Raw genomic sequence first — 16,025 nt, 5'->3', positions numbered from 1 at the left:
TAGACTTTAAGTTCCAGCAAGCTCAGTGGATGCCTCTAGGTTAGAAATGGCTCCCATGTTCTTCTGTATCAACTCACATCCCCTCTGTGCTTCTGAACTGTTCTGCTTTGTGTCCTCCTTAGTTTCTGAGGCACTGTGGAACTGTGGGAGACTCTGTTCTGCTTCCTTCCTTTTATGTGATGCCTGTTCCGTTAGCCTCCCACTTTATAGGAATTCAGTACATCCTTTTTGAATTAATAAAAAAAGCTACTCAGAAAATCTTAATGTCTCCATTTTTTACTTATCCGACTACAGAGACAGAACACTTTGCTGATTATTCTCTCTCTATGCCGGCAAATACCCATTGCTAAGCTGATCCTCAATATACAAACATGTCCACAGATGAAATTTACTCTATCTGGTCATTTCTGTTTATGCAGCTTGATGATGTACTTAAACATATAGAAACATATGGATTGTGTCATCTGCTTGGCTGTTATTCTATGCGTAGTCAGAGTATTGCTTTCCTCATGTCCCACATCACATTCAAACAGAATTTGTATACACTGTGTGTGTGTGTGTGTGTGTGTGTGTGTGTGTGTGTGTAGACTAAACCTAGGGTCTCATGTATGTGATGCATATACTATGTAGCTATGTCACCACCCTATGAACTTCTTAATACTCAGAAGTTGTTGGAAAGCTAATGAATCTTCCTAGCAAAGGATGAAAAAAAAGGATGAAAAGCTAGTATTTCATAGAGAGCCATAAATGTGATCGCAAAGGTAAATAAAACGATGCCTGTATATGTTAGTTTGCTCATTGAAAGTCTCAAAAAGCACTTACAAATACATATCTCTAAGTGACTCTTCTGGTAAATAGCATTTGTCCCAAAGGCTGAATATCATCCAAAATTGCTGAAATAATTACTGACAGTGGTAGGCCATCTTGGTTGTTACTAGGTAAATGGAATCATCTTTGAAATGTCAAAACACAATGTACCAAATTATACACATATGAACATTCAACAGACTTTAAAGGAAACTATGAATAAGAGCAAATGTAAGCACAGTTTTAGTTTGGATGCATCCTATGTATATACGATTTTTTTTCATTTCTCTAAAGCAGTGATTTTCACACTACAGCTCTCTGGCCACATGGGTAACTTTACACTGAATGGCTGGCACTTTAAGACTTCTAATTTCTCTCTATGAACACACTATGATACTGGAGTCTAGCGATCACACAGGAGGCATGTGGTTCTTCAGGTTAATGTTGACTGTGATGGGGCTCCAGACTCCTATAACTCTGAGTATCCCTGCTGTTACCTCCATCGTATTCCATTTCCCTTTCCGATGATAAAGAGATCTATTGCACACAGGTGAAAGAGTACAAAACAGTAAAAACAAATGTCTGCAGATATTTCCTTTCTTTTGTAGGACGTATCTGGAAGATTCATACATTCTGCTGAAAAAAAAGAACTGTCAAAGCAATGGTTCAGTCCTGTAGGTAAAAGATGTCTCTCTAGAGCTCTTCTACTCTGCTCTAGATGGTTTATTTGTGGATCTTCCAGACACAAACGCAAGGTTAGGAATATGGAAATCCTCCAGACATTGTCTTTCTTGACTATGTGTATGAGCCAAGTTCTGCCTTGTGTATTTACCTAAAGCAAAAAGAACAAATCTCCCAAGAGCTATACAGGTTATAACAGCAGCTTTCACTATAATACCAAGAAATATTTAAGCATCTAAAATGAAACTAAAGTACAATACCTCTTCACAATTCAGAAGCATATTGTAAAGTTGGGATCCATAGGTGCTAAAGACAATACCTGCCCCCTGACTAAACAGCTGTTCTCCGGGTGTTAGAACTCCAGTCCTGATACTTACTGATGAATACTGTGCCTGGAATATGCACCTGTCTGTCAAGGGCTTGGTGCCCAGCTTTGCTCTATGAGGATTCAGTAGAAACTTCAGGAGCTGAGCTTTAATGGGATGGCTTTAGATGGTCAGGGGTGAACCTTTGAAGGGGAAAGTGAGGGCTAGTCCTTTCTCCCTCCCATTTTCTATTTCCCAGCCATGAACTTGACAGTTTTGTTTTTTCATGTGCTCATGTCAAGATCCACTGCTTTACTAAAGGTCAAAGCCAAGAGGGCTCTTGAATCACTGATGCAAACATATAAACTGGAAATCAAAGTAAAATCTTTCCTCTTTAAAAAAGTTGATTTTCTATGGTATTTAAATAATGATAGGAAACTAGCATACTTTTCCAAACACGTGGCTATTATTAATATAAAAAGTATGTACAGAGCCCAGTTCAATTTCATACATTGAACATTAAGAGTTTGTCCAGCAGACCTTCACAAGTAAGTCCACCTGCGATCTATCCCCATTCCTTATTCAGCATCTTAACAAATAACATAATTGTGCCATCTCTCTGAAAAGTGGAACAAAAGTCATTAAGGCTAATTCATTAATCTCACACTAGACCTAGGTAGATCTATGTGCTTCTAAGAATTTTCTACCATCAAAAATGGCAATTGAAAACTTACAGTTTGTGAATTGAAATAGTGAAAGCAAGGTGAGAAACCAATGACACTTAGGCTCCAGTTCTGTTATTTCAGGGATGCAAATGCTAATCTCAACACATGGTCATCTCAGATATGTATTGTATTATTACTGCCCATTTTGCAGGAGAGAAAATTAGGATTTAGAAATAATTTGTCCCCTCCTCCAGTCTGAGGCCTGCGGGTGAGTGCACCCAGGAGTCCGCCAGACACATTCTGGGGGATCCATAGAACCCATAGCCAGCGCTAGCAAGCCCCTTCCGCCGGTCGCCCCTCCTCCGGTCTGAGGCCTGCGGGTGAGTGCACCCCAGATTCCGTCAGACATATTCTGGGGGATCCACAGATCCCACAACCAGCTTTAGGTAGGAAAACCCACATACTACCCTGAGCTCATAGCTGGGCGCCCTGAGTGCTCAGAATCCAGCAGATACCCCTCCTCACCCCCCTCCCCCGCGCCCCTGCCGGCTAGCACCCCCCTTCTGCCCATCTCCCGGGTCTGAGTCCCGGACCAGACCTCTACCAGGTCTGCAGTTGTGTGGACCCCGGATACCGCCTGAGACATACTGGAAGGTCCACTCAACCCAGAGCCACAGAGGAACAACTGAACTCAGAGTGTTAGACAACATATCCTGAGATATCCAAGAGGAGACACTGCACCCAGAACAGCAGACATCTAGCTGGACTGCTACCTTGGAGGCACCATATCCTGAGGCATCCTAGAGATACCACTGTAATCAGGGCAGCTGGAAAAAATCACAGAGACATCTGGACTCCTAGAAGACCAAACACAAACACAAGCGAGACAACTGGAAAGACAGGCTTCAATCAGAGACAGAAGTACAGGTAGCACTAGAATTAACCAGATGGCAAAAGGCAGGCGCAAGAATGTAAGCAACAGAAACCAAAGTTACATGGCATCATCAGAACCCAGTTCCCCCATCATAGCAAGCCCTGAACACCCCATCACACCAGAAAAACAGGATTCAGAATTAAAATCACTTCTCATGATGATGATAGAGGACTTTAAGAAAGACATAAATAACACTCTCAAAGAACAGATAGAAACCCTTAAAGAGGAAACACAAAAATCCCTTAAGGAATTGCAAGAAAATGCAACCAAACGGGAGAAGGAATTAAACAAAACCATGCAGGATCTAAAAATGGAAGTAGAAACAATAAAGAAATCACAAAGGGAGAACACCCTGGAGATAGAAAACTTAAAAAAAACGATCAGGAGTCATAGACACAAGTATTACCAACAGAATACAAGAGATGGAAGAGAGAATCTCATGTGCAGAAGATACCATGGAAAACATTGACACAACTGTCAAAGAAAATGCAAAATACAAAAAGCTACTAACCCAAAATATACAAGAAATCCAAGACACAATGAGAAGGCCAAACCTAAGGATAATAGGAATAGATGAGGGGGAAGACTCCCAACTTAAAGGACCAGTAAATATCCTCAACAAAATTTTAGAGGAAAACTTCCCTAACCTAAAGAAAGAGATGTCCATAAATATACAAGAAGCCTACAGAACCCCAAATAGTTTAGACCAGAAAAGAAAAACTTCCGGCCACATAATAGTCAAAACATCAAATGTACAAAACAAAGAAAAAATACTAAAAGCAGTAAGGGAAAAAGGCAAAGTAACATATAAAGGCAGACCTATAAGAATTACACCAGACTTTTCACCAGAGACCATAAAAGCCAGAAAATCCTGGACCGATATCATACAGACCCTAAAAGAACATAAATGTCAGCCCAGACTACTATACCCAGCAAAACTGCCAATCATTATTGATGGAGAAACCAAAATATTCCATGACAAATCCAAATTTACACAGTATCTCAACACAAACCCAGCACTTCAAAGGATAATTGGTGGAAAACTCCGTCACAAGGAGGGAAACTACAACCTAGAAAAAGCAGGAAAGTAATCTTCCAAAACCCGTAAAAGAAGGTAGCTACACAAACATATCTCCACTGCCAATAACAAAAATAACAGGAAACAACACTCATTTTTCCTTAATATCTCTTAATATCAATGGACTCAATTCTCCAGTAAAAAGACATAGACTATCAGACTGGATACATAAACAGGACCCAACATTTTGCTGCATTCAGGAAACGCACCTCTGTGGAAAGGACAGACACTACCTCAGAGTAAAAGGTTGGAAAACAATCTTCCAAGCAAATGGTCCCAAGAAACAACCTGAAGTAGCGATTCTAATATCAAATAAAATCAGTTTTCAACCAGAAGTAATCAAAAAAGATAAAGAAGGACACTTCATATTCATGAAAGGAAAAATGTACCAAGAGGAACTTGCAATTCTCAACATCTATGCCCCAAATGTAAGGGCACCCACATACATAAAAGACACTTTACTAAAACTTAAAGCATACATTGCACCCTACACAATAATAGTGGGAGATTTCAACACCCCACTCTCAGCTATGGACAGATCATGGAAACAGAAACTAAATCGAGACACAATGAAACTAACAGAAGTTATGAACCAATTGGACTTAACTGACATCTATAGAACATTTCATCCTAAAACAAAACCTTCTTCTCAGCACCTCATGGTACCTTCTTGAAAATAGACCATATAATTGGTCACAAAACAGGCCTCAACAGATACAAAAAGATTGAAATAATCCCCAGTACCTTATCAGACCACCATGGATTAAGACTTGTCTTTGACATGGACAAAAACAACAGAAAACCGACATACACTTAGCAACTGAACAATGCTCTACTCAGTGATAACTTGGTCAAGGAAGAAATTAAGAAAGAAATTAAAGACTTTTTAGATTTAAATGAAAATGAGGACACATCATATCAAAACATGTGGGACTCATTGAAAGCAGTACTAAGAGGAAAAATCATAGCTCTAAGTGCTCACAAAAAGAAAGTGGAAAGAGCATACATTAACAACTTGACAGCAAACCTGAAAGCATTAGAACAAAAAGAAGCTAGTATACCCAAGAGGAGTAGACGGCAGGAAATAATCAAACTCAGGGCTGAAATCAACCAAGTCGAAACAAAAAGAACTATACAAAATATCAACAAAACCAGGAGCTGGTTCTTTGAGAAAATCAACAAGATAGACAAACCCTTAGCCAGAGTAACCAAAGGGCACAGAGACAGCATTCAAATTAATAAAATCAGAACTGAAAAGGGAGACATAACAACAGAAACAGAGGAAATTTAAAAAATTATCAGATCCTACTACAAAGGCCTATACTCAACAAAATTGGAAAATCTGGAGGAAATGGACAATTTTCTAGATAGATACCAGGTACCAAAGTTAAACGAGGAGCAGATAAACCACCTAAACAGTCCCATAACGCCTAAAGAAATAGACACAGTCATTAAAAATCTTCCCACCAAAAAATGTCCGGGGCCAGATGGTTTCAGTGCAGAATTCTTTCAGACCTTCAAGGAAGACCTAATACCAATCCTCTTCAAGTTATTCTATCGAATAGAAACAGAAGGAACACTACCCAATTCATTCTATGAAGCTACCATTACACTCATACCTAAACCACAGAAAGACCCAACAAAGAAAGAGAACTACAGACCAATCTCTCTTATGAATATTGATGCAAAAATACTCAATAAAATTCTCGCAAACCGAATCCAACAACACATCAAAACAATTATCCATCAAGATCAAGTAGGCTTTATCCCAGGAATGCAGGGATGGTTCAATATTCGGAAATCCATCAATGTAATCCACTACATAAATAAACTCAAAGAGAAAAACCACATGGTCATCTCACTAGATGCTGAGAAAGCATTTGACAAAATTCAACATCCCTTCATGTTAAAAGTCTTGGAAAGATCAGGAATACAAGGCCCATATCTAAACATAGTAAAAGCAATATACAGCAAGCCAGTAGCCAACATCAAACTAAATGGAGAGAAACTTGAAGCAATCCCATTGAGATCAGGGACTAGGCAAGGCTGCCCACTCTCACCTTTCCTATTCAATATAGTACTGGAAGTCTTAGCTAGAGCAATTAGACAACAAAAGGAAGTCAAAGGGATACAGATAGGAAAGGAAGAAGTCAAAATTTCACTATTTGCAGATGATATGATAGTATACTTAAGTGAACCTAAAACTTCCACCAGAGAACTCCTAAACCTGATAAACAACTTTAGCAATGTGGCTGGATATAAAATCAACTCAAACAAATCAGTAGCCTTCCTCTATTCAAAGGATAAACAGGCAGAGAAAGAAATCAGGGGAATGACACCCTTCACAATAGCCACCAATAAAATAAATTATCTTGGAGTGAAGCTAACAAAGCAAGTGAAAGATCTGTATGACAAGAACTTCAAGTCTCTGAAGAAAGAAATTGAAGAAGATCTCAGAAGATGGAAAGATCTCCCATGCTCCTGGATTGGCAGGATTAATTTAGTAAAAATGGCTATCCTGCCAAAAGCAATCTACAGATTCAATGCAATACTCATCAAAATTCCAAATCAATTCTTCATAGAGATAGAAAGAGCAATTTACAAATTCATTTGGAATAACAAAAAACCTAGGATAGCGAGAACTATTCTCAACAATAAAAGAACCTCTGGGGGAATCACCATTCCGGACCTCAAACTGTACTACAGAGCAGTAGTGATAAAAACTGCTTGGTATTGGTACAGAGACAGACAGGACGATCAATGGAACAGAATTGAAGACCCAAAAATGAACCCACATACCTATGGTCACTTGATATTTGAAAAGGGAGCTAAATCCATCCAGTGGAAAAAGGACAGCATTTTCAACAAGTGGTGCTGGCTCAACTGGAGGTCAACATGTAGAAGAATGCAAATTAATCCATTCTTATCCCCTTGCACAAAGCTCAACTCCAAGTGGATAAAGGACCTTCACATAAAGCCAGGTATACTGAAACTATTAGAAGAGAAGTTGGGGAAGACCCTCGAATACCTAGGCACAGGGGAAAAGTTCCTGAACAGAACACCAATGGCTTATGCTCTAAGATCAAGAATCGACAAATGGGACCTCATCAAATTGCAAAGCTTCTGTAAGGCAAAGGACATTGTCAACAAGACAAAACGGCAACCAACAGATTGGGAAAAGATCATTACCAATCCTACATTCAATAGGGGGCTAATATCGAATATTTACAAAGAACTCAAGAAATTAGACGCCAAACAACAAAATAACCCTATTAAAAAATGGGGTACAGAGCTAAACAAAGAATTCTCAACTGAGGAAACTCGAATGGCCGAGAAGCACATTAAGAAATGCTCAACATCCTTAGTCATCAGGGAAATGCAAATCAAAACAACACTGAGATACCACCTCACACCAGTCAGAATGGCTAAGATCAAAAACTCAGATGATAGTAGATGCTGGCGAGGATGTGAAGAAAGAGGAACACTCCTGCATTGTTGGTGGGGTTGCAAGCTGGTACAACCACTTTGGAAGTCAGTCTGGCGGTTCCTCAGAAAATTGGACATAGCACTACCTGAGGACCCAGCTATACCACTTCTAGGTATATACCTAGAAAATGCCCCAACAAATAACAAAGACATATGCTCCACTATGTTCATAGCAGCCCTATTTATAATAGCCAGAAGCTGGAAAGAACCCAGATGCCCTTCAACAGAGGAATGGATACAAAAAATGTGGTACATTTACACAATGGAATATTACTCAGCTATTAAAAATAATGAATTTGAGAAATTCTTAGGTAAATGGATGGAACTAGAAAATATCATCTTGAGTGAGGTAACCCAATCACAAAAGAACACACATAGTATTTACTCACTGATAAACGGAGATTAGCCCAAAAAATTTGAAACAACAAAGATTCAACTACCAGACGACATGAAGCTCATGAAGAAGAAAGAACAAGTGAGGATGCCTAGGTCTTTCTTAGAAGGAGTAACTAAATAACCAAGGGAGCAAATATGAAGACAAAGTGTGGGTCAGAATCTGAAGGGGGGGTTGTAGGGAGACCATTGCATCTGGGTATTCATTCCATAGGCAGTCACCAAAAATAGACGCTGATATGGATGTCAGGATGGGAAAGCTGACAGCAGCCTGATAAGGCTGTCTCCTTAGAGGTCTCTCAGAGTCGGACATACCCAGAGACAGATACCCACAGCTATCCATTAATCTGATCAAAGTTCCCAATGGAGGAGTTAGAGAGTAAATTGAAGGAACTGTGAACTGTAAGGGCTGGTGGCCCCATGAGGAGAGCAACAATACCAACCAGCCAGAGCTCCCCAGGGTCTAAACCACCAGCCTAGGAGCACATAGGGAGAGACACATGACTCCAGCTGTATATGTAGGGGAGGATGGCCTTGTTGGGCATAGGTGGGAGACAAGATCATTGGTACCCTGAAGGCTGAGCACTGAGGGGGGGGATCTGAGGGTAGGGAGGGAGGCTGGGGGTAGGTGGGTAAACACCTTCATAGAAGCAGGAGGAGGGGGGATGGGATAAGGGCTTCCTGGGTGGTGGGAGAAATATGGTAAGGGGATAAAATTTGAAATGTAATATTATATCCAATAAAAGAGAGGAAAAATAGAAAAGCGGTTAGAACCAACATTCTTAATAAAATGTCAGCCCTCTTAAAAAAAAAAAACTATCTTGATACTAAAATTTGTTTTGAGAATTGTATATTGCAGAATGATCAGCCTTGGGGTATCTACTCAACAAGCAAGCTGGGCAGACCTGCTCAAACCTCTGAGGTCCGTGAATTCCATCTGGAGGCAGCGAAGACACAGCATCAGAGGATTGTCAATTTGCTCTCCCCCCCACTCCTCTTCTAATATCTCAACGCCCATAATCAGCTTGAAGAAGCTAATGATGAGTCAGTGCCCCTATTCCCTGGGCATGGGGACTAAGGTGGTAAATGTTGGGCTGTCTCTCTAGGGAAAAGTACTGGTTTTGTCGGAATAGAGAGGATTAGCTAGGGTTTATTGCATAGCCATAACCTATTAGTAGAAATCTGTATAATTAATATCAAGATGAAGATATAAATTCTTAAATGGCACCAATTTACTTTGTTTACAAATTTTAAGGTTTTCATTGGCATGAGCTTCTTAGTGATATAAGAGTGAGATGAATATTGTTACTCTCATAGGCATTGTACCAGTATAACACATTTAGGAATACAAAGCTTAGACCCAGTCCTTCTTTAACTTTTTTAACTGATTTGAGATGGTCAGCCTGTGAGTTAAGGGACTATAGCAAATTCATGACTTGGAGTTTATTATAAGGGTGTTCTCTATGTTTTATTTAGAAATAGCTGAGTGGAGTTAACAGGCAACAGTCCAGATTGCCTTACATGGATAGCTGGTTTTCAAAACATCAGAAATCCTTAGAATTGACATGACAAACATTTCAGTATTAATGTTCATTTTCATTAGAGACCTGTCTGCTCCGGACAGCTTCCTATGTTAAATTCTAAGAAGAAATTGAGCATCCTTGGAGTTACTCCAGTTGTGGTGAGACAGCCACTAGGCAAGAATTGCCACTTTCCTTCTACAGACAAATTACTGTTCAGAAAAGGACACACTTGCAGAATAGTTGACTGATTATATCTGCCTAGACAGAGTAATCAGCCCTTAATAATTCTGCAGCACTAAGGTCTGTCAGATGATCCTGGGCCAGAAGGCAGAAGAACAGATGCTCCAACGTTTTGAAGTAGAGGGAGTGTCCAGGTGTTCAGAGGTCTCTATAAATTGGCTAAGTTTTAGAAGCTATGCTTTGTGCTTCCCACAATTATAGTTAACTCAGTCATTCTGGATTTCTGACGGGCTTGAAAACTTATAGCTATTTACCTTGAGAGAAAAGATTTGAGTGGATGGTTGTCAGCTGACATTCATCCTAAAGCCAAGGAAAAAGCCAGGTCCAGAACTAAGTGTTTTAGTTAGGATAGATGACAGAGGTGTCAACAAAAGGATGGACTGGGTATTAGGACTATCTTGTACCTCACTGGTACAAATTGGCATAATTATGCTCTAATTGTATTCTGAGAGAAAAGTTTCCTTTTAACAGGAAGGGTGATGTGTAGGAGGAGCTAAGGTGGGAGGAGTACTGAGAGGAAGAAAAGGAGTAAGAAGAGGAGAAGAAGAAGGAGAGGAGAAGCTAGGTGATGAAAGAGAGATAGAGGGGGGAGACAGGGAGGCAGATGTTCATGTATCTCCACCAGTCAAAGATAGTTGATATATCTAGGTTGGTTACACCTTTGATTGAACAATACCAAACTTATAAAGCCTATGATTAACTTTTTTTTAAAAAAATGTATAAATGCAAAAAGGAAAAGGGGGCATGGGATAGGAGTTTTCTAAGGGGGGGGGGAATTGGGAAAGGGGATGGCATCTGAAGTGTAAATGAAAGATCTAATAAATAAAAAAAAAAAAAAGAAATAATTTGTCAATACCAGTTTATTAGCAAGAAGCCAGTTTGGCATAAGATGGTCTGCTTTTGAAGGCTGTGCCTAATGGCACTGTGTCTTTCCAGGGGTGGGACAAATGGTGAGTCTAATGAGTTTCCTTTGAGTTGCTTAATGAAAGTTTTTAAAACTAAAACTCTATTAGCCTTAGGGGATAGAAATAGACACAATTGATCACACTCTTAGATCTGAAAAACCACGGATACATATTAACAGCCCCCAATTAAGACCATAGTCATGAGTTAATGAACAAGCCATTAGACAGAAAACAGTAATATAAATGCAAGCATGTGTCTATTAATCTGTTGTTCCCTATAAGCCATTAGCCCCAACAAATGTAAGGATAAATAATTTCACGTTCTCATCAAAACAAGTGTGGTATTGCCCAAGTATTCCATATGATCATTTACAACCCAGATTTTGTTTATTCTTGTCAAGCGATTATATAATTCTATTGAAAAATGATTTATATAAACACCCACAAAGGCTATTTTTTCCATGAACTAGAAAATAGAAGGTTAATTTGAGGCATGGAACAGAAGGACTACCAATGTGTCTATTCAACAAGATTTGCCTTGCTTTCCAGACAAAAGGGAGATGGCTTTGCTACTATGCAATAGCTGGACTGCACTATCACAGTAAATTCCTTCTCTGTGGGAATTTTATCAAAGCCTCTAATTCTTTGGTTTATAAGTCTCAACAAAGCTGCTTAGAATCACCTCCAGAAGTTTTAAAATGTGTGTGCTTATGCCAAGGTCCCTGGCCTCATTCCTTTAACTAGATCGCTCTAAGCACAGACTTTTCTTTGTTTCTAATGTATGTTGGGAGGAAAGTGAGGCTCCAACTCTTCCTTTCAATTTACAAGACAATAGAAACAAAGATTACCTTTTCCACCAAGACAAGTGACTAAGGAGAGAGTGGAGAAATTAGTATGTCAGCATAAATCTGCTGCTTCTTAAGCCAGTGCTTTAGCCTCTGCTACCATGTAGTTACTAGCAGCATATCAACTCTCTGCAATTCTTGACATTTTGGTTGTGAGCCTAGCCTTTAAGGTTGAACCATCTCTCCATTCAGCTCATTCTGGCAATTATACATACCACAGGTTTGCAGTTCTCAAGTGTGATCTAATCAGAGATGTGTAAAGTCAAAACCATGTCCATATTGCTACTCAGGTAATCGTCTCCTTTTGAATCCTCATTCTTTGCCCAGGACACATATGAGGTTTATACGGCCTATAATATCACAAAACTTTACACACAGCTTGTCAACTTGACTATATCTGGGATGAACTACAATCTAGAATTGGAAGGCTCACCTGTGATCCTGGTCTTGAGACTGGGAGATACAAGTTTCTGACCCGGATCTTGGCATGGAGATCTTGAGGCATAGTGCCTATGAATCCCAGAAGACTAAGGCAGAGAGATCTCTGAGTTCAAGATCATCTGGGACAAAGCAAATCCCAGATCCAGGGGTGGTGACACACACCTTTAATCTGTGCCACACCTTCTGCTAGACACATACATAAGGACATTGGAAGAAGGAAGATTTTCTCTTCTTTGCCTGCCTGCCTTATGGGACTGACCAACTGCTAGATACTTGGAATTCCATTCACAGCTGCTGCTGACCATTGTTGGGGAGTTTGACTGCAGACTGTAAGTCATCAACAAATTCCCTTACTATATAGAGACTACCCACAAGTTCTGTGACTCAAGAGAACCCTGACTAATACACAAGGTCTTTCCTCATTGATCAAAATTTAAAGAGGTTTACAAACATAAAACTGCTACCTTCTTAGTACAGGTTTTGTTTTCCCATAAAGATTTCCAAACATGTCTGTAATTTAACTTATATTAGATTAATTATTTGTGTCTTTACATAAATTGGGACTTTGTAAGTTTCTGACTTTTGATTCTAATGTGGGAAGTATATCCATAGCTAACACAACATATGTAAACCAAAGTCCTGAGGACTCTCAAGAATTTATGAGTTTCTAAAGTACCCTGAGACCCAATGTTTGAGAAATACTGCTGCAAGTGGACTTCAGCATTGGGCCATCCTCTCTCTCTGAGAGGTTTCTATGTCAAAGTCACTGTCAGCGGTTAATGGATGGATATATGTCACAAGCACAGAAAACACTAAGCACCCAACTACTGCAATCACCCTATACCCAAAGTCACCCTGTGCTATAGTGTTTTTGTGACCTCTGTGCCTCTCTACTTTTATTATCTTTGTACATAGTGAGGAAAGGCAACATAGTCATAAACACAGAACAATCTCTTTATGTATCACATGTGAACATCAGGAAGAGGTGAAAAATATCAAAATAGTGAAAGGGTGTACAGTAGTAAAACAGCATAGTGTGGTTAAGTGTAACTATGTCACCAGATCTAGTGAAGCTAGGTTACTGATTCTGTGACTTTAAGTCATTTCTGATGAGAAAGTCTCAACCCGGTGGGAACTAAGAAAGAATAATGTCTCTGCAGGCCAAGGAAACACTTAGTGCACAGGCTCTGAAACCAAAGTGACTGATAGTTCAAGAGAGGAGTGAGAAGCAGGGTCAAAGAAAGGCAGGCCTGGAGTAACATTGGGCTCATACAGCAACTATAAGAGAAAATTCTGGGAGGGTCCTGAGCCCAGAAATGAGGTGAGATGATCTTTTTCAAAAATAGCATCCGATATGTGGAGAACAGATGGCAAGAGCTCAATAATAGAAGGAGATGAGAAAGAAGCCATTCACAAGTAAGAGTCATAGGACACGATTCTCCGTTCACTAGTCAGGATCAAGCTAGAATGGCAAGTTTTAGGAAACTTACCATTGGGTTCTCCCAAGTCACTTGTTTTCAAATATTTATACAAAACATATTGATACTGACAGAAAACAACGTGAATATGAAAAGTCTTGTGAGTGTGATCACATTCACCATTGAGGAAAATAACGCTCAAGGGTCACAAACATGTTCGACATTATTTAAATAACCATAGCATTAAATGATAAGTGATATGCTCTTTACGTATGTATATGGTAGCTATTAAATAATAGTATAACCTTTGAAATATAGAGATGTTTAGATGCATGTAACCTAGATAAGGAGGGAATTCAGTTCTGTAGAAAGGTATACAAACTAAGACAACCATACATTTATACTAACCTGTGAAAGCCTAGAATGATAGTGTCAGTGGAAGGACTTGCATATTCTGGCCAGAACCTACAGAAGTATTGAACAGCAAATATCTGCTGGTTCTCTCTCCATTGGGACCATATCAGAAAGCAAGGGCTCAATGACATGTAACTGTCAAATGGTGTCACACAGGAAAGACAAAAAACGTAAAAGACAGAGCCCACGGGCTTAAATGCAAACTCCTCTTTCTAGTTTCAAAAGTCCTATCAAAAGGGCTTTGGAGAAAATGAGTGGACACAGCTCTATGCCTGGCTTTTTCATTAGGGTGAGAAGACATGCTTAATCTCTGTATCTTTCTTAAAGCACAAGCCCCGTGACATGTTTCCTTCATTGTCTACTGAGCAGACAATGGATTTTAGAATTTGTCTTCCATGTTTTACAAAGCAACATGCAGTTAGCCACAGATGCACATACACACACACAGGTGCATGTACATATATACACATGCACACAAACAAACAAACACATGCACACAAGTGAATGTACACACATGTACACACAAAGACAAACACATACATACCCAGGATCGTGTACATACAGATACACAGGTACATTTACACACAGAGAAAAACACATATACACAGGTACATGTATACATACACCTACACACAAATAGATGTGTATTGTACAAAGCAGGTCAACTTCAGTAAACTGTATTTAACAAATGCCAAAATATACCTATATAGTTAAGCCTTAAAGATTTATAAAAATATATCCTCTCAGGTGCTTAAAGATTTTACCATTTCAAAGAAACTGCATTTGTAATCAGAAGCTTAACATTCAAAATCTTAACTGTTGGAGAATCTCTGTCATGTCATTTTTGTGCTTGAGTTGAGTTTGTACTCAGTGTTCTTCCTGTCTCTCATCTGATGAACGCATTTAGGCATTTTAAAGAATTCTAAAATCCAATGAATTGAGCAATGACCACTCATAAGAAAAATAGGAGTGTTGTTACAAATTCATTTTGACATAAGATATGCTTTTTATTGCTTTCATTTCTTAAGGTGAATTTTCCTATGTTGCTGTCAAAAAAAAAAAAAAAAAAACCATCTCAGCTAATTGTATTTCTCATTCTCGTAGATCGGATGAAGTGGCAGAGAGTTCAATGGATCTCATGCTGACCTGTATTCTCCTTCCTCTTTCCTTTTTATGTGTTCTACTTCATGTTTTGAAAGCTCTTTTTGAGGTTTTAATATGTTATTCAAGTTTTATTTTAAATTATGGAAATTAAAGCATTTGAGAGGGGAGAGATAATGTCATGCAAAATAGGAGATTCTAAAATGTACCCATTAAACTGAGTGAAAGAGAGAGAGAAAGAGAGAGAGAGAGAGAGAGAGAGAGAGAGAGAGATTAACATAACAGAAGTCTTGTTGGGGGCCGACTTTTAGCAGAAAGCGGCTATCAGCTCTGCAGCCATCTTGAGCCATATACCCTGACATGAGACTTGAATTACAATAGCCTACAACAGCTAAGAACACTCGGATAATCTTGGTTTAGATACCTTGAGATTAAAGGTGTGTGAGATTAAAGGTGTGTGACTTAATAGTATACTTAGAAGTATAGAGATCAGAGTTAGAGACAAGACCTAAGGGCATGATTAAAGGTGTAACTTAGAGGCGTGGCTTAGAAGTGAGACATATAAAAGGCAGAGACAGAACAGATCAGAATTGAGACGATAGAAGACAGAACCAGAGATCAGAGAATATAGACGGAGATCAGAGACTATAGAGGGATCATCAGAGACGAATCTCAGACATTAGGTAGAATCTGCCATCACCCTCGCTCTTGTTGAACCCCCGACCTGAAGACCGGAGCGGCAGCTTGGGCTGGGATACAGTGGCCGCCCAAACGTGGGTCGGCCCGGGC

The 16,025-nt window shown here is 39.4% G+C and overlaps 1 protein-coding gene across 8 annotated transcripts in view; it reads right to left on the bottom strand.

Moving 5' to 3' along the window:
* The window catches only part of Inpp4b (inositol polyphosphate-4-phosphatase type II B), a 702,669-nt gene that overhangs the window by 248,706 nt on the left and 437,938 nt on the right, over positions 1–16,025 (bottom strand). The gene's annotated exons all lie outside the window — the stretch shown is intronic.

Source organism: Arvicanthis niloticus, chromosome 18 (genome assembly GCF_011762505.2).
Source record: "Arvicanthis niloticus isolate mArvNil1 chromosome 18, mArvNil1.pat.X, whole genome shotgun sequence".
Classification (NCBI taxonomy): Eukaryota; Metazoa; Chordata; class Mammalia; order Rodentia; family Muridae; genus Arvicanthis; species Arvicanthis niloticus.
The sequence above is the reverse complement of the archived record's forward strand: the minus strand, read 5'-3'. Positions and strand labels throughout refer to the sequence as shown.